Genomic DNA, 19,481 nt, shown 5'->3' with positions numbered 1-19,481 from the left:
GCTCCGTCTCAACATTAGCTGCCGGTAAGCCTTGTCCGGACTCCTACGGGAGCCGGACTTCGCCTTTAACTTTAATTGCAGGAAGACTTCGCCCGGACTCCTACGGAGCCGGGCTTCATCCTCGACTCCAACGGCTGCAGACAAACTTCGTCCGGACTCCTACGGGAGCCGGACTCCGCCAACAACTTCAACCGCAAGTTGACTCCGCCCGGACTCCTATAAGAGCTGGGCTCCATCCTCAACATTAGCTGCCGGTAAGCCTTGTCCGGACTCCTACGGGAGCCAGACTTCGCCTTTAACTTTAATTGTAGGAAGACTCCGCCCGGACTCCTACGGGAGCCGGGCTTCATCCTCGACTCCAACGGCTGCAGACAAACTTCGTCCGGACTCCTACGGGAGCCAGACTCCATCAATAACTTCAACCACAAGTAGACTCCGCCCGGACACCTACGGGAGTCAGGCTCCATCCTCAACATTAGCTGCCGGTAAGCCTTGTCCGGACTCCTACGGGAGCCGGACTTTGCCTTTAACTTTAATTGCAAGAAGACTCCGCCCGGACTCCTACGGGAGCCGGGCTTCATCCTCGACTCCAACGGCTGCAGACAAACTTCGTCCGGACTCCTACGGGAGCCGGACTCCGCCAACAACTTCAACCGCAAGTAGACTCCGCCCAGACTCCTACGGGAGCCGGACTTCGCCTTTAACTTTAATTGCAGGAAGACTCCGCCCGGACTCCTGCGGAAGCCGGGCTTCATCCTCGAGTCCAACGGCTGCAGACAAACTTCGTCCGGACTCCTACGGGAGCCGGACTCCGCCAACAACTTCAACCGCAAGTAGACTCCGCCCGGACTCCTACGAGAGCCGGGCTCCATCCTCAACATCAGCTGCCGGTAAGCCTTGTCCGGACTCCTACGGGAGCCGGACTTTGCCTTTAAATTTAACTGCAAGTAGACTTCGTCCGGACTCCTACGGAAGCTGGACTCCGTCTTCTATTCTGACTGCGGGAAGACCTCGCCCAAACTCCTACGGACACCGGACCTCGCTACCGACTCCAATCGAACTTCGACCGACAAGTCTGGACCCCCTGGCAGGCCACAGTAACGGACAACACTGCTCCACTCCCTGCGACGGACCCTACGCAACTCCATTACTCCCTGACAGGCCGTATTAACGGCCACAATTCTGCTCCACTCCCCACGGCAGATCCTGTGCGATCCCACCACTCCATGATGAGTCACGACAGCGAACGCCGCTCCACTCCCCGTAACTGACTCCACGTGGCACACCCCGGTGATAGCCACGGGTCCACTCCACTACTCTTCGCAGCAAACTCCGCCTGACCCTGGGCAGCTCACTGCCAGACGGTTACAGATGTCGCTATCAGACTACTGCCCCCTCCGCCTATAAAAGGGGACCCCAGATACGTTATTCTATAAGCTCTGATCTTTTATCTAAAAACTCTGCTAAATTCTCCATTCGAGCACTCCATTCTTGTTGAGGCAGTGAACTGACTTGAGCGTCGGAGGGTCTTGCCGGAGCAATCCCACCTCCAGTTTAGACTTCCTTTGCAGGTCCCGGCGGCGACCGCGACTTCCTCGACTCCAGTTTCTCCGGCGCAAGCGGATTTTTGCACCAACAGGATTGGCGCTAGAGGAAGGGCTGTGTCTTCGCAGTACCCTTGTTCTTAAAGGAGCGCTCAATGGATCCACCTCCGGTCATCTTATCCGGCACCCACTCCTCCTTTCCTCATCTGATGCCTTCTCACGAGGCCTTCGCACAACTACCTCCGGCTATGGTCGCCGACAAGGAGTGGCCGGATGATCGGCCTCTATCGGATTCCGTCAACATCATTTCGGGGGGATCCCAACAGGAGGCAACCAACATACCAGCTGTATCCCCCAAGTGGCAAAAAGTTGAAGAACCCATAACCTTTACCGAAGAAGACCCCCAGGGAGTCCAATTCTCTCATAACGATGCAGTCGTAGTTTCCTTGAATATAGCAAATTACGACGTCCGTCGCATCCTTGTCGACAACGAAAGTTCGGCCGACATCTTGTTCTACGACGCCTTTTCAAGGATGTCCGCTCTTGACGGTCATCTGAGACCGATTTGCTCCCCCCTGATAGGGTTTACCGGTGACGCCGTTCCGACGGAAGGAATGATAGCTTTGATTGTGGCCGTGGGTCAATATCCAAAGCAATCCAGGGCTCTGGTAAATTTCTTGGTGGTGAAGGTGCCATCCGCCTACAATGCAATCCTTGGCCGACCCGGCCTCAATGCCCTCCGAGCTGTCATTTCAACCTACCATTTGAAGTTGAAGTTCCCCACCAACCAGGGGATCGGAGAGGTCCGGGGAGACCAGGCCCTGGCCAGACACTGCTACAACATCGCCTTGCAAAGAAGCGATCAGGCTGACCCCTGTCCCGTTGATGGACTCGATGCTCGTGATGACCTCACCGAAGAAAGGGGCGGCCCAATCGAAGATCTGGTACCAATCCCTTTGAATGATGGGAACGCGGAGCATGTGGCGTTAATTGGCTCCAACCTGGGGGAGGAGGTGCGGACGCGTCTTATTGATTTCCTCCGAAGGAATGCGGACGTTTTTGCTTGGGTTCCAGCAGACATGTCGGGGATTGACACGGAAGTCATGGAGCATCATCTGGCAGTCGATCCGAAGCATCGACCAACAAAAGAAAAAATCCGGAGTCATGCCCCGAAGAGGCAGAAGGCGATAGCCGAGGAAGTGGATAAGCTTCTCAAGGCCGGATTCATTAAAGAAGTCAATTATCCTGATTGGATTTCCAATGTTGTTCTGGTCAAAAAAGCAAACGGCAAGTGGAGGATGTGCATAGACTTCAAAAAGCTAAATAAGGCTTGTCCAAAGGACAGCTACCCCCTCCCCAGAATCGACCAACTAGTGGACGCAACCTCAGGCCATGAGCTCCTCACCTTTATGGACGCGTTCTCCGGCTATAATCAAATTAGAATGGCGTCTGAAGATGAAGAAAAGACAGCTTTCATCACTAATCGCGGCCTTTACTGTTACAGGGTCATGCCTTTCGGCCTCAAGAATGCGAGCGCAACCTACCAACGGTTGGTGAACAAAATCTTCAAAGAACAGATCGGCCGAAACATGGAGGTCTACGTGGACGATATGCTCGTAAAAAGCAAGTCTTCCAGGAATCATGTCGCCGACCTCGAAGAGACCTTTGACGCCCTCCGAAAGTATAGAATGAAGCCGAACCACTAGCAAAAATCACGAAAGCGAAAGTTCAAGATTTCGTCTGAAAATCAATCGTGTGTAGGTTCGGTCTGCCTAGAACCCTAATCACTGATAACGGATGACAATTTGCAGGAGCGAAATTCACCGAATTCTATGAAGATCTAAACATCTCCCACAACTTCACATCAGTAGCCCATCCCCAGGCGAACGGCGAAGCTGAGGTGACCAATAGAACCCTTTTGCAGGGGATTAAGACAAGGCTCGAAAAAGCGAAGGGAACTTGGGTGGACGAACTTTATCATGTGTTGAGGGCGTATCGAACTACTCAGAGGCTACCCACGGGGGAGACCCCTTTCGCTTTAGCCTTCGGTACGGAAGCCATCATCCCCATCGAGCTCAAACTCTCGTCAGCACGAGTCGTGGCATTCGACGAACATCAAAGTTCGCAAGGTCTTAGAGCCAACCTCGACCTACTGAAAGAAAGATGGGAGATAGCTCAGGTTCGGATGGCAGCCTACAGACAGAAGGTTGCTCGATATTACAACGCCCGGATTAAGAACAAAGCCTTTAGAGCGGGAGATCTAGTGCTTCGACGAGCCGCTATCTCGCAACCTCAGGACTGAGGGAAACTCGCCCCAAACTGGGAGGGACCGTATGAAGTCAAAAAAGTAGTCTGGCCCGGAACTTATTATCTTAAGGAACTCGGAGGAGCCGACCTCCCGCGACTGTGGAGCTCGAAAAACTTGCGGATGTACTACCAGTAATTTCATTTTAATTGAAAATCACATACCTATATGTCCTTGGACAATGCAAACAAACTGTATCAAAAATGAAAGGAAAACCTCATCCCGACAAAGTCGAAGGCCCGGTTCCATTTAGACCGGATGGGGGGAGAGGCCCTACAACGCCCATATGCGCCCCCACAGCCATGTCAGGAACAGGAGGAGAACCTCGTCCTGACATGAGCAAAGTCGAAGGCCCGATTTCATTTAGACTGGATGGGGGGAGAGGCCCTACAACGCCCATATGCGCCCCCACAGCCATGTCAGGAACAGGAGGAGAACCTCGTCCTGACATGAGCAAAGTCGAAGGCCCGGTTCCATTTAGATCGGATGGGGGGAGAGGCCCTACAACGCCCATATGCGCCCCCACAGCCATGTCAGGAACAGGAGGAGAACCTCCTCCTGACATGAGCAAAGTCGAAGGCCCGGTTCCATTTAGATCGGATGGGGGGAGAGGCCCTACAACGCCCATATGCGCCCCCACAGCCATGTCAGGAACAGGAAGAGAACCTCGTCCTGACATGAGCAAAGTCGAAGGCCCGGTTCCATTTAGACCGGATGGGGGGAGAGGCCCTACAACGTCCATATGCGCCCCCACAGCCGTGTCAAGAATAGGAGGAGAACCTCATCCTGACATGAGCAAAGTCAAAGGCCCAATTCTTTTAGACCGGATGGGGGGAGAGGCCCTACAACGCCCATATGCGCCCCCACAGCCGTGTCAGGAACAGGAGGAGAACCTCGTCCTGACATGAGCAAAGTCAAAGGCCCGGTTCTTTTAGACCGGATGGGGGGAAAGGCCTTACAGCGCCCTAACGCGCCCCCACAGCCGGGCCAGGAACGGGAAGAGAACCTCGCCCTGGTTCGAGCAATGTGGAAGGTCCGGACTCCTACGGGAGCCGGGCTTCGTCCACTACACCGCGGAAGACTCCACCCGGACTCCTACGGGAGCCGGGCTTCATCCACGACACCACGGAAGACTCCACCCAGACTCCTACGGGAGCCGGGCTTCGTCCACGACACCACGGAAGACTCCACCCAGACTCCTACGGGAGTCGGGCTTCGTCCACGACACTGCGGAAGACTCCACCCGGACTCCTACGGAAGCCGGGCTTCATCCACGACACCGCGGAAGACTCCACCCGGACTCCTACGGAAGCCGGGCTTCGTCCACGACACCACGGAAGACTCCACCCGGACTCCTACGGGAGCCGGGCTTCGTCCACGACACCAAGGGAGACCCTGCCCGGACTCCTACGGGAGCCGGGCTTCATCCTCGATGCCAAGAAAGATGCCACCCAGACTCCTACGGGAGCCAGGCTCCGCCCACGACCCCAATCACAGGAGGGTTCCGTCCGGACTCCCACGGGAGCCGAACTTCACCTTGACTTCAGCGGAGAAAAATTCTGAGCGAAAAAAAAAAGGAAGGCAACGGACCAGGACAGCTATGGTTGGAAAACGGACTGCGGTCGAGGTACAGAAAACTCTATCACCGCAAGGACTGGGGCTCCCATCGGGAGTCTCAGCTCTTGGGGAAGTTTTCGACACAAAATAGGATGACTTACTTAGGGTGGCAGAAGCTCGGATCTCCGAATTCAAGCCCTGGGAGGGACCCCAGGCCCGAATGGCCCCAAGCGAGCCTGCGGCCATTGACGAAAAAATGACAATCGGGTATCTTCGAACGGCGTAAAAGTCGAAAAGAAGCTCGGCAAATAACAATCCTACACAAATAAAAGAGGTCGTCGATGACCTCAGGACGATGCGAAAAAGAAAAGAAGAAAAGGAGGAAGAGAGAAGAAAGAAGAATAAAGAAGTTCGACGGATGACTATTCGATGCAAGATGCAGGCGAGATAACAAAATCTCCTCTTCATTTTTCAACCAACAAGGTGTATGTTACAAGACCCGGTGGGCCAGAAAAAAAAATATAAAAAATAAATACATCATCGATGACATCGAGAACACGGTTTGGAAAGGATACGCCGGAAGCCGCTTCAAGCTGTAAACTTCTCTTCTCATTTCGTGTCCAGTGCATGTGGCAGGCCTATCGGCTTTCATCCCGCCTTGTTTCGCCCCACCTCCGAAGTCCCAACTTCAGGGGGAAAAGGATGGGATAGATTCCCGGGGGCGATAAGGGCAACGGTAGCGACGACGAAGACCTGTTTCAAAAAGAACCGGAGTCACCCTGGGGGCAACGGTGGCGCCAGAAATATGCGTCATCACCAAGTACTCCGTGGTAGCCACCATCCAGAAAGCTCCGGCAAGGTTGGCATGCGCTACTTCCACCGCCCCCGCAATAAATTTTACTGCCCCACCATCGACGTCAACCGCTTCTGGTCCCTCGGCCCCGACGGCATCAAGGATCCCGCCACAGCTTGTGACGACAGTTCTGCCCTCTTGACCGGTATCACCCCACCTTGCTACTCCAAAATTCTCGGGCAGAATACCTTTACCGGCGGCCCCCGTTATTAAACCCCTGTTGTTGAAGGAATTCTTCCTTGAGCCCCCTTTGAGACGACGGGGATCCTCAGCGGCCACTTGATGATCGGAGATCTCACCGGCTGCTGTTCTCCTCCTCGCCTTCCTCCAAGCCCTAGACATCCCTTCGAGGATGGCCTCCGGGGTGAAGGACATGACGTGGGAACCCCTTAGAGAAGAATCGAGGAGATGAAGACGGCAAGGATCGGTGCGGAGGAAGTGGCTGAGTAGCTAGGCTCTCAGACGGAAGAAAGGTGCCATCCTCTCGGCAGGATGAAGCCCCGAAGGAAGAGCAGGGGGTTTAAATAGCCAACGGATCTGAGCGCAGTTATGGCGGCGGGCGTCCCTAGGCCAACTGGTGCGTGCCACGTGTCCCGCGTGTCCCACTCGCCGCTATCGAGGATTGACTGTTCGCAAATTTTCGTAACGCGACGCTTGGGATCACATTTCGACGGGAGTTCCGAAAAGACTCTTCAGGTCGCCTTAACCGGAAAAAGGGCTCTGACGTGCGCACATTAAATTTTAACATATCCGAGGGCGGTTATGCGCAGGATTCGAGGGGATAACTTCGGCCATCTCTCTGTACTTCCTTCATTCGAACTTCAAACTCAGAAGTAGGGGGACTAGTATTGGGTACAAAATACCCACGACCGAAGTTCTCGGCAGGATTAGCCCTTGCGAACCCCGCCCGGACTCCTACGGGAGCCGGGCTCCGTCCTTAACATTAGCTGCCGGTAAGCCTTGTCCGGACTCCTACGTGTTGCCCAGCTATGCAACCCAAGAGGGGGGGGGTGAATTGGGTTTTAAAAAATTTAAGCTTAACTAATTACTTATGAAAAGTATTTGTTAAAAGCTTGATGAATGAGGAGAAAGACTTTAGTTCAAGATTAATTACCTAAAGCAAGAATGCAAGGATATAATAAAAAAATAAAGAGAAACAATAAAGCATACCACAAACACAAGGATTTATAGTGGTTCGGTGCCAACCTTGCACCTACATCCACTCCCCAAGCTCCTACTTGAGAATTCCAATCCACTATACTTGTATTCAACCCGAATACAAACGTCGAAAACTCCGACACTAGCTATCCCAAGCTAGTCCACTTATTTTTCGGGTACAAACCAACCCAAAATACTCCGATTTCAGGTTCGGATCAACCTTTCCTTGTTTTGGAAACCCTCCAAAAATAAGAATAATTACTCACAAAGAGTAAGACAGTTTAGAGCACAAATAAGTACAAGAATAGCTCCTTAAATGAGCGAATATAACAATAAAAATACTTTACTCAAATGAAGAAGCCCCTTTTGGATTTCCTCAAGGTGGATGAAGAGTTGAATGAACGCTTGAGGAGAAGGTGAGCTTTGATTGAAGGCTTCTTGAAGGCTTTGAAAGAGCTCTTGATCAAGGTTGAAAAGTTGACTTGAAAAACTCTCTCTTTGAATGCTCTTGAATATCCTTTTGAACGCTCTTGCTTTTCTCTTTCAAAATCTCTCGTATGTCTCTTGTGTGTATTGTATATCCCCTTGTATCTCTCGTGTATATTGTAGATCCCCTTTTTTGTTTTTCACCTTTTGAAACCTTTTATAGCTTTAAGAAACAAGGGAAAACATTTTAGGCAGAAAAAGAGCCGTTAGAGCATTTAACGTGAGCATTAAAGGCAACTAAAACGGGCAAAAAATTAGCCGTTGCGGATAATTTTCGTCGCAGGGGTCGACTCATGAGTCGACTCATGCTTCAGGGGTCGACTCATGAGTCGACCTCTGTTGCAAAAATCAGAGATTTGGGTTTCTGGATATTTTGGCCCAAAACAGCAGAAGTCGACTCATGAGTCGACTCATGCCTTGTGGGTCGACTCATGAGTCGACTCACAGGTCATGCCAAGCCAAAAAACCAGCATGCCAAGGGAAATTTTAGCATGCCAAGCAGCTCATTGTACCATGAGTTGACTCATGAGTCGACTCATGCACTTCAAACATTCATAACTTCAAAAATATAAGTTCAAAAATAATGAAATTTTCACCAATAGATTACAAATCATTTGTTCTACCAAATGATACTATCAAATCAGGATTTTAGTAAAATTATGATTTTGCCCCTGAAGAGCATAAAGACTTTTTCAAATAAAAATATTTGTATCCCTTCAATCTGCTTTGTAATCATCAAAATCAATCTAGGAGCAACAATCTCCCCCTTTTTGATGATGATAAAACACTTGAACAAAAGCATTTATGTGAATGCATTATAGATTTATATGCTTGAAAAGAGTATGATTCTTTTGGCATGTGATATAAATGGTCATATGCAAGAATAGTTTGCCCATTTGCTTAAAGATTTGAAGATATGCTCATTGGATTATGTGATTTTGGTGTTAGAGCAAAAACTTATTTTTGTTATCAGATCAAGCTGTATTTTGAAAATTTGCTCATTCTCATTTGATTTTAGTTTTAGCATCAGAGCAAAAAAAAAATAATTATATGTGCCAAAGCATGTTTAAGAGTTGATTTGGAAAGTGTATTAGATCATTTTGAGTTTAAGATGTATCAGAGCAAGAGAAAAATAAATTTTGCAATGTATCAGAGCAAGAAAAATAATTTTACAATGTTATCAGAAAAAAATTTTACAATGTATCAGAGCAAGTTAAAAATTTTAAGATGTATCAGAGTAAGTTAAATTTCTTAAGATGTATCAAGACAAATTGAATTTCTTAAGATGTATCAAGGTAAATAAAATTTCAAAAGATGTATCAGAGCAAGTTAGAATTTTGAAGTATATCAGAGCATATTTAAATTTTTAAAGCAAATCAGAGCATATGTAAAGAAGTAATTTAAAAGTTACTTATTTGCATTGTACTTAGCATTGTACTTTTGATATTATTCTTTAAATTCTCCAATTCATTCATTAATTTCTCATAATTTGTAGTTTTGCTTTTGATGGGTTGCTTTTTCTTTAATTGCTCATAATTTATGGTTTTGCTTTTGATGGATTGCTTTTTCTTTAATTGCTCATAATTTATGGTTTTGCTTTTGATGGATTTTTTTTGTTTAATTTCTCTCCCTTTTTGACATCATCAAACATGGTTAACTCCTCCTTTTTCTGAAACATTCTTTAATTTCTCCCCCTTTAGAGTTTATCATAGATGTTTGCTCCCCCTTAATACAGCAATTATTAACAGCAAACAACAACAAAGAGAAGACAATAATTCAACAAGGAGAATATATATAACCAAAATATGATCGACATCATTACAAAAGGTAGAAATATAAGTAAAAGATGATACCATAAAACCATAATTGTTTCAATACATAGTTCATAATATAAAAGTCAACCAGCTAATTGTCAATACATGGCCCCAAAATACAGATCCTAGAACAAGACACTAACACCTAGGATCTAGTAATGATCATGACAAGTCATGGATCGGAGTCATCAGATATAGGATGAGAAGCTGATGGATCTCGATCAGAAGTGCGTCCTCTACCCCGTCTGCCTCTGGCATGAGCAGGAGAGTGAGAAGAACTGGGTGGCTGAGAACGCTGAGAGGCTAAGGACTGAACAGAAAAGGTGAGTCTGATGGAATCAAGTACGTTCAGTGCTCTGGAAACAGACTGAAGTAGAGCAGTGAACTGAGTGGATGCATGCTCACTCGATCCTCGGATCTCTCTCCTCAGTAACTCATATCCACCCTCCAGTGCTCCTCTGAGCCTGCTAGCCTCTGCAGTGAGGTCTGTGACCTCAATAGTGGACTCCTGTGGCTGAGGATGGGCCAAACAAGGACTTGCCCCTGCAAGTCAAGAACTCTGCCAGTCAGTCTCCAGACGGTGTCCTCAAGCTGCTGAATCCGGATGGACTGATCTGATATCATCTGAAACACAGTGGATATATGGGGAGTCATGGTCTGATCAGAAGAAGTGGCTCCTAATACAAAAGTAGTACTGCTCCACTGACTAGATAGCAAAGAGGCCACACGCTGTGATATCTGCTCGATCTGATCGTCAGCCAGTCTGAACTCTGATTGAGGTGCTCTACTCTCTGGCTGATACACTGATGTGGGCATCCTAGTAAACTCTGAAGGGCCAGCCTCTGTATCAGGAATGAACTAGATATTTGGTGATGCTGCCCTGAAGTCATGGATAGGAGATGATGGACCTTCTTCTTCAGCTCTGTCTTCAATTCTCTCTCCAGCTCTCTCCTCAGCTCTCTCCTCAGATCCCTTGATCCAAACACCATCAGTCTTTATAAATCCCATTCGGTGTAGGGTGTATTGGTTGAAAGTGTCCACATGAGAGAGCTTAGTAGATGCCTCCCCCTCACAGCTGACTCCAAACCTCCTAAATACTCGAGTAAGGGCCATACCAAAAGGCAAGTGTGCCTTGGATCTGTTCAAAGTCTCTCTCATGGCCTCTATCATAAGTGCAGGGAGGTTCAGGGGGGTCTGAGTGATGACATGAAACATGATACAAACATCTCTGCTGGAAAGTAAATCATGCCTACCACTCCTAGGAAAGAAGAGCTTCGTTACCATCTGATGTAGGATCCTCATCTCAATAGACAAAATCTTTGCTTCTAATTTATTTAAACTTCCTGAATAAGTTCCCTCTAGAATAATACTGATCCCCTCTTCTTTTACTGGGAGTTCCATATAAGAGTAACCCTCACTAGGCAAATGAATTATTTCTCCCAATATACTAGAATCCAAGCAAATATCAATACCCTTGACTGTTGAAGTCACTGACCCATTTCCATAATGTAGATTCTGGTAGAATTCTCTAACTAGGTTAACATAGGTGACTTCCTTAAGGGAGCAGTAGAAACCCCATCCTTGATTTTTAATCTTGGTTGCAAATGTAAAACCCTCTTTTTCAAAAACCGAAAATCTATATTCTTCCCGGTTTCAACTTTTCTATCAGATAGAGGATTCTTACTGGGGCTTAGGGAGGATTGAGGGGGACCTTGAGCAGATACTGAAGCTGGAGTGGGAGCAGTGGAAGACTGAGCAGCTTGCCTTTTCTTTCGAACATTTTCTTCAAGCTCACGGACTGACTTTCTTCTTTGGGGAAGCTTCATCTTCGGAGCCATATTCACTACAGTAGCAGGCAAGGAGACTTGGAGGAACAAGTGAATGAGTGGAGGAGGGATCACAAGAGAGTGAAGAGGGATTTTGGTGGAGAAAAGAGATGGATTTGGGAAGAACGGTGGAGTGCTGGGGCACGCTCCAACCGTGCCAAACAATGGGAGAAAGCACAAAAATCCCTTTCCAAGGTGGCGATTTTTGGTGGAGAGGAGGAGGGAGAAGTGCCTCGAGCTAGATCCTTGGATTTGGAGCAAAAGGAAATGGGGAAGTCGGCTTTTGGAAGGAGGAAGATGAAAGGATGAGTCGGCTCACGAACAGGATCCCATATAAAAACAATGAGCCCGTGGGAAGTTTGAGGAAATAACAAGTTTGCCATTGAGTCGACTCATGGGGGTCGACTCATGAAGTTCAGAAATTTAGAAAAAAATGTGAATAAATTCCAGAAAAATTTGAAATTTTGGGAGAAAGAGTTTTGCTCAAAGATAAGTTTTTAGAATGATAAACTTGAGCTTTTGGGACCAGGATAGATGTTGGAAATTGAGCTCTAAGAATTTTTGACATCAATTCTTGGAAATTGAGAAAAATTTAGGTATATGGATCTAGAATTCCTAGATTTCTCTAATTTCACAGAATCTATCCTCACTAAGGGCCTTTGTAAAGATATCAGCTAATTAATTTTCAGTGCAAACATATTCAAGAATTATATTTTTATTTTGAACATGTTCTCTTATAAAATGATGTCTTATTTCAATATGTTTGGATCTTGAGTATTGAATTGGATTTTTAGATAGATTTATGGCACTTGTGTTATCACATCTTATTGGTGTTTCATTAAGTTTGATTCTGAAGTCTTCGAGTTGTTGCTTAATCTATAAGATTTGAGCACAACAACTTCCGGCTGTAATGTATTCGACCTCAGCCGTAGACAGTGCCACCGAATTTTGTTTCTTGCTAAACCATGAGATTAGGTTAACTCAAAAAATTGGCAAGTTCCACTTGTGCTTTTGCTATCTAATTTACATCCAGCAAAATCAGTATCTGAATATCCTAATAAATCAATTTGTGAGTCCTTAGAGTACCATAACCCTAGAGTTTGAGTACCATTTAAGTATCTAAGGATTCTTTTAACAGCATTCAAATGAGATTCTTTAGGATTGATTGATATCTAGCACATAAACAAACACTAAACATGATATCAGGCCTACTTGCAGTTAAATATAATAATGAGCCAATCATACCTCTATAGTATTTTAAGTCTACACATTTACCTTCATCATCCTTGTCAAGCTTACATGAGGGACTCATTGGTGTGCCAATTGGTTTGGAGTTCTCCATTCCAAATCTTTTGAGTAGTTCCTTGGTGTACTTGCTTTGGGTGATGGAGATTCCCTCTTTTGATTGTTTGATTTGGAGTCCGAGGAAGAAGGTGAGTTCTCCCATCATGCTCATCTCGAACTCCCCCTGCATAAGCTTAGCAAAGTCTTGACAAGGGATTCATTAGTAGACCCAAAAATTATGTCATCAACATAAATTTGTATAACTAGCATATCATTTTGATTTCTTTTAATAAAGAGGGTTGTATCTACATTACCTCTTGAAAAACCATTATTTAGTAGAAATTTGCTTAGCCTATATATCATGCTCTAGGTGCTTGTTTTAATCCATATAAAGCTTTATTTAATCTAAAGACATGATTAGGAAAAGCATGATTTTCAAATCCAGGGGGTTGTTCTACATATACTTCTTCAGCAATAAATTCATTTAAAAATGCACTTTTAACATCCATTTGAAATAATTTGAATTTCATAAAGCAAGCATATGCAAGTAGAAGTCTAATAGCTTCTAATCTAGCAACAGGTGCAAAGGTTTCATCAAAATCAATTCCTTCTTCTTGATTATATCCCTTAGCAACCAGTCTTGCTTTATTTCTAATTACATTACCATGCTCATTTAATTTGTTTCTAAAAACCCATTTTGTGCCAATTATTGAATAATTTTTAGGTCTTGATACTAAGGTCCAAACATTATTTCTTTCAAATTGATTAAGTTCCTCTTGCATTGCATTAATCCAATTATGATCATTTTCAGCTTCTTCAAAAGTTTTAGGTTCAAGATGAGATACAAAAGCACAATGATTAAATACATCTCTAAGTGAAGAACGAGTTTTTACCCCATGCATAGGATCACCAATAATTAACTCCTTAAGGTGGTTGTGAACATACCTCCATTCTTGGGTAGGTCATTTGTACCTTGAGGTTGTTCTTGAATTTCTTCACCTCTCTCATCTTGTTTGTCTTCTTGATCCTTATCTTTTGGAGTTGCTGAATCTTTCAGAGTGATCTCCTTCATACCTTCTATTAGTGGATCTGCATCATCAACATCCTCATTCTTCCTTGAAGGAAGATCGTTAGATTCATCAAAAACAACATGTATGGACTCCTCAACTACTAAAGTTCTTTTGTTGAAAACTCTAAATGCTTTACTAGTGGAGGAGTAACCTAGAAGGATTGCTTCATTTGATTTTGCATCAAATTTACCAAGTCTTTCTTTGCCATTATTTAATACAAAACATCGGCAACCAAAAATATGAAAATATGCAATATTAGGTTTTCTTCCTTTTCAAAGTTCAAAGGGGGTTTTCTTTAAAAATTATCTAATCAAAGTATGATTTAAAATGTAACATGCTGTGTTAATTGCTTCCGTCCAAAAATATCTTGGAAGGTTGCTTTCACAAAGTATGGTACGGGCCATTTCTTCTAAGGTTCTATTTTTTCTTTCAACTACCCCATTCTGTTGGGGTGTCCTAGGAGCAGAGAAGTTATGGCCAATTCCATTTTCATCACAAAAATTTTCAAAGTCTTGATTTTCAAATTCAGTTCCATGATCACTTCTAATATTTTGAATTGAAAATCCTTTTTCATTAGTGACTTTTTGATGAAATTTAGTGAAAATATGAAAAGTTTCATCTTTGTGTGCCAAAAAGAAAACTCAAGTAAAACGAGAGTAATCATCTATAATTACAAAACCATATCGTTTTCCTCCTAAACTAGTGGTTCTAGTTGGTCCAAATAAGTCCATATGCAAGAGCTCTAAAGGTCTAGAAGTTGAAACAATATTCTTGGATTTAAATGAAACTCTAGTTTGTTTACCTAATTGGCATGCATCACAAATTCTATCCTTTTCAAAATTCAGTTTTGGCAAACCAAGAACTAATTCTTTCTTAATTAATTTTGAAAGAGAATGCATGCTAATATGTGCAAGTCTATGATGCCACAGCCAACTAGTCTCATTAACTTTAGCATTCAAGGATACTAGGCATTGCATGTCTAATTTGGCTAAATCATTCAAATCTACCATATAAATATTTCCATGCCTATGTCCTATAAATTTAATGCCATCGTTAATAAGACTAGTCACAATGCAAACAGATGATTCAAAAACAACTTTATACCCTTTATCACAAAATTGACTAATGCTAAGTAAGTTATGCTTTAAACCTTTAACTAACAAAATATTTTTAATGTATTTGGAGGGAGTGATACCAATGTTACCTATCCCGATGATCTTTCCTTTGCCATTATCTCCAAAGGTGACCATCCCTCCATCCTTAGCATCAAGCGTGATGAATTGTGATTCATCACCAGTCATGTGTCTCGAGCATCCACTGTCAAGATACCATTTTCTGTTTCCTCCTTGGGATGCTAGACACACCTGCAAGCAAAAGTCAAGTTTCTGTCTTAGGTACCCAAGCTTTCTTGGATCCTTTTAGGTTAGTCAAAATGGTTCCTTTTGGAACCCATATTTTCTTTATAGTTGTGTTTGCAGATTTGTTAATAAGGCATGTGTATGATTTATGTCCTATTCTACCATATTTGAAACAAGTAATATTTGTAGACTTGTTACTTGAATAATTTACATAAATATTCTTCAGAAATTTTTGTTTCTTCAAGGGGTTATAGCCAAGTCCAGCCTTATCATATACAGCTTTTTGATTATCAAGAATCATATTTAGTTTGTTTGAACTTAAGGTGAACTTATCTACTATAGGTTTCAGCTTGTTAATTTCATTCTTTAAGCTTTGATTTTCTTAAATCAAGGTGGATTTTTCAATTGAAAGATTTTCAGCTTGTTTCACTAAGGACTGATTTTCTAATTTTAGTTCTTTGTTTTTCATCCCTAGTTTCTTTAATTCATCAATTAAATCATAGAATGCTTCATGCAATTCTTTAAAAGTAAATTCACTAGGGGATTCAGAAGTTACCTCATTTTCGTGTGCCATAAGGTACAGGTTGGCTTATTCTGTTGAGGTTTCCTCATCGGAGCTTGAGTCATCACTCGCACTCTAAGTCGCCATCATTGCTTTCTTTTTTAACTTTTTGGGACCTTTCTTCAGTTGTGGACATTCGGATTTGAAATGTCCCGGCTTCTTGCACTCGTAGCATATAAGGGTTTGATCTTTCTCTTTCTCTTTGCTTTGTTCCCCTTTTGTGAAAGACTTCTTTCTCATCCCCTGTTTCCTTTTTCTTAGAAACTTCTTAAATCTTCGGGTGATGAGTGCCATCTCTTCATCCTGTTCTTCATCTTCAGTGTCATCCGTTTCATCATCAGGCAAAGCTGTGGATTTGAGGGCAATGGTTCTTTTCTTTTTGACTTCATCCTCTTGATGTTGCTTCATGCTAAGTTCATGAGTCATCAAGGATCCAAGAAGCTCTTCTAGAGGTAGAGTGTTCAAGTCCTTTGCTTCTTGGATGGCAGTCACCTTGGCTTCCCAAGTTCTTGGCAATGACCTGAGAATCTTCCTTACAAGCTCACTGTTAGTATAAGATTTGCCAAGACTCTTCAAACCATTAATTATATCAGTAAAACGAGTAAACATAGCAGTTATGGACTCATCATGCTCCATTTTAAACAATTCATATTTATGCACAAGCATGTTTATTTTAGACTCTTTTACTTGATTTGTTCCCTCATTGGTTACTTCTAACCTATCCCATATTTCTTTAGCAGATGCACAAGTAGAAATGCGATTAAATTCATTTGCATCAAGTGCACAATAAAGAACATTCATAGCTTTAGCATTTAATTGTGCCAATTTCTTATCAACCTCATCCCATTCTTTCTCGGATTTGGTTGACTCCTCACCATCTATAATCTTGGTGGGTGTGTGAGGACCGTTCACTATGATACTCCACATATCATAGTCGAGTGCTTGTATGAATATCTTCATCCGAGCTTTCCAATAGGTGTAATTAGACCCATTGAAAAGTGAAGGTCGGTTGGTAGATTGCCCCTCGGCTAGAGAAGTACCGACATGGGTTGCCATAGATCTTTGGCTCTTTGATTGTTAGATCAAAGAAGGGCTAGAGCACCGAGCTCTGATACCACTTGTTGCCCAGCTATGCAACCCAAGAGGGGGGGTGAATTGGGTTTTAAAAAATTTAAGCTTAACTAATTACTTATGAAAAGTATTTGTTAAAAGCTTGATGAATGAGGAGAAAGACTTTAGTTCAAGATTAATTACCTAAAGCAAGAATGCAAGGATATAATAAAGAAATAAAGAGAAACAATAAAGTACACCACAAACACAAGGATTTATAGTGGTTCGGTGCCAACCTTGCACCTACATCCACTCTCCAAGCTCCCACTTGGGAATTCTAATCCACTATACTTGTATTCAACCCGAATACAAACGTCGGAAACTCCGACACTAGCTATCCCAAGCTAGTCCACTTGTTTCTCGGGTACAAGCCAACCCAAAATACTCCAATTTCAGGGTCGGATCAACCTTCCCTTGTTTTGGAAATCCTCCAAAAACAAAAATAATTACTCACAAAGAGTAAGACAGTTTAGAGCACAAATAAGTACAAGAATAGCTCCTTAAATGAGCGAATATAACAATAAAAATACTTTACTCAAATGAAGAAGTCCCTTTTGGATTTCCTCAAGGTGGATGAAGAGTTGAATGAATGCTTGAGGAGAAGGTGAGCTTTGATTGAAGGCTTCTTGAAGGCTTTGAAAGAGCTCTTAATCAAGGTTGAAAAGTTGACTTGAAAAACCCTCTCTTTGAATGCTCTTGAATACCCTTTTGAACGCTCTTGCTTTTCTCTTTCAAAATCTCTCGTATGTCTCTTGTGTGTATTGTATATCCCCTTGTATCTCTCGTATATATTGTAGATCCCCTTTTTTGTTTTTCACCTTTTGAAACCTTTTATAGCTTTAAGAAACAAGGGAAAACATTTTAGGCAGAAAAAGAGCCGTTAGAGCATTTAACGTGAGCATTAAAGGCAACTAAAACGGGCAAAAAATTAGCCGTTGTGGACAATTCCCATCGCAGGAGTCGACTCATGAGTCGACTCATGCTTCAGGGGTCGACTCATGAGTCGACCTCTGTTGCAAAAACCCGAGATTTGGGTTTCTGGATATTTTGGCCCAAAACAGCAGAAGTTGACTCATGAGTCGACTCATGCCTTGTGGGTCGACTCATGAGTCGACTCACAGGTCGTGCCAAGCCAAAAAACCAGCGTACCAAGGGAAATTTTAGCGTGCCAAGCAGCTCATTGTGCCATGAGTTGACTCATGAGTCGACTCATGCACTTCAAACATTCATAACTTCAAAAATATAAGTCCAAAAATAATGAAATTTTCATCAATAGATTACAAATCATTTGTTCTACCAAATGATACTATCAAATCAGGATTTTAGTAAAATTACGATTTTGCCCCTGAAGAGCATAAAGACTTTTTCAAATAAAAATATTTGTATCCCTTCAATCTGCTTTGTAATCATCAAAATCAATCTAGGAGCAACACTACGGGAGCCAGACTTCGCCTTTAACTTTAATTGCAGGAAGACTCCGCCCGGACTCCTACGGGAGCCGGGCTTCATCCTCGACTCCAACGGCTGCAGACAAACTTCGTCCGGACTCCTACGGGAGCCGGACTCCGCCAACAACTTCAACCGCAAGTAGACTCCGCCCGGACTCCTACGGGAGCCAGGCTCCGTCCTCAACATTAGCTGTCGGTAAGCCTTGTCTGGACTCCTACGGGAGCCGGACTTCGCCTTTAACTTTAATTGCAAGAAGACTCCGCCCGGACTCCTACGGGAGTCGGGCTTCATCCTCGACTCCAACGGCTGCAGACAAACTTCATCTGGACTCCTAGGGGAGCCGGACTCCGCCAACAACTTCAACCACAAGTAGACTCCGCCCGGACTCCTACGGGAGCCGGGCTCCGTCCTTAACATTAGCTGCCGGTAAGCCTTGTCCGGACTCCTACGGGAGCCGGACTTCGCCTTTAACTTTAATTGCAGGAAGACTCCGCCCGGACTCCTACGGGAGCCGGGCTTCATCCTCGACTCCAACGGCTGCAGACAAACTTCGTCCGGACTCCTACGGGAGCCGGACTCCGCCAACAACTTCAACCGCAAGTAGACTCCGCCCGGACTCCTACGGGAGCCGGGCTCCGTCCTCAACATTAGCTGCCGGTAAGCCTTGTCCGGACTCCTACGGGAGCCGGACTTCGCCTTTAACTTTAATTGCAGGAAGACTCCGCCCAGACTCCAACGGGAGCCGGGCTTCATCCTCGACTCCAACGGCTGCAGACAAACTTCGTCCGGACTCCTACGGGAGCCGGACTCCGCCAACAACTTCAACCGCAAGTAGACTCCGCCCGGACTCCTACGGGAGCCTGGCTCCGTCTTCAACATTAGCTGCCGGTAAGCCTTGTCCGGACTCCTACGGGAGCCGGACTTCTCCTTTAACTTTAATTGCAGGAAGACTCCGCCCGGACTCCTACGGGAGCCGGGCTTCATCCTCGACTCCAACGGCTGCAGACAAACTTCGTCCGGACTCCTACGGGAGCCGGACTCCACCAACAACTTCAACCGCAAGTAGACTCCGCCCGGACTCCTACGGGAGCCGGGCTCCGTCCTC

This window comes from Elaeis guineensis, chromosome 4 (genome assembly GCF_000442705.2).
Source record: "Elaeis guineensis isolate ETL-2024a chromosome 4, EG11, whole genome shotgun sequence".
Taxonomy (NCBI): Eukaryota; Viridiplantae; Streptophyta; class Magnoliopsida; order Arecales; family Arecaceae; genus Elaeis; species Elaeis guineensis.
Note: the sequence above shows the minus strand (reverse complement) of the source record.